Source organism: Musca vetustissima, unplaced genomic scaffold (assembly GCF_032173495.1).
Source record: "Musca vetustissima isolate MV318-11 ecotype Yass unplaced genomic scaffold, APGP_CSIRO_Mvet_v1 utg45651, whole genome shotgun sequence".
In the NCBI taxonomy this organism is placed as follows: Eukaryota; Metazoa; Arthropoda; class Insecta; order Diptera; family Muscidae; genus Musca; species Musca vetustissima.
In genome coordinates, this window is record NW_026886275.1 from 4,521 (window position 1) to 5,650 (window position 1,130).

Here is a 1,130-nt window from a genome sequence, read left to right on the forward strand (position 1 = left end):
GTAAGAGACTTCGAATATTAGTTTCAGATAGGATGTTTTGCAGCAAATATATGGAAAACTCCAAAAACCAACAAAATCTGAATTTAGTTACTGAATTAAGCGAATAATTTATTAGTTACTGGACAATTGACCTTTGAATAAAAAAACTTACGGATTCTGCGCAAAAAAATTTTGAGTCGAAAATTTTCTCTTCTTTTTAAATAAGTTTTATTTTAATAATTATTACGTATGCGTATATCTGGGGGAATCGTGACAAAATGGACGAGCAAACTCTTCCTATGGCCATCGAAGCCTCGGAAACGCTTTAAGTTACCACAATACTTCCAATCTAACGAAATAAAAATGACTACCAAATATATAAAAAGAAAACCTGCCAAACAAAATTTAGCAAATGTGCAGCAGAAACCGTCAACAGTTCTAAGCCAAAATGCAAGCGCTGTTACACCTTGGGCTAAATAAGTGAACTGTCCCAATTTTCATCCAAATCGGATCACAAATGCGACCTATACTTTGTTAACACAAATACGTGGACGAACGAACGGACATGCATAAATTGACTTAAAAAGTGATTCTATGCATATTCTCAAAAGGAACCATGTGTCTATCTCGTCCTTGGGCCAAATAAGTGAACTGTGCCAAATTTCATCCAAATCGGATCACAAATTCGACCTGTACTTTGTTAACAAAAATACATGGACGGATGGACATACATAATCAACTTAAAAAGTGATTCTATGCATATTCTCAAAAGGAACCATGTGTCTATCTCGTTTCCTTTTGCCTGTTACAAAAATATGCACAAATGCATAATACCCTGTACCGCAGTGTGGTGAATGGTATAAAAACTCCGAGAACAGAACAATGTTTATACTAATTCAAAATCCCACAAAAGTTCTTTGAACCCTTTTTAACTATTTGTATTTACACATGCATCGATTGTCTCCTTTTGGGGAAAATTCTAAAATAGCTCACAGATAATATTTTCCGATCTATTTTTTGCAAGTACTTAAAAAATAAAGGCGAATATTTGCAATTATTAATATTTTCTGTGTCCAACCAAATCCAAAGTAATTCACCTAAAGTGCTAGAGAAAAGGTCGATTTATTTAACAAATAAAAATGAGACGAGAG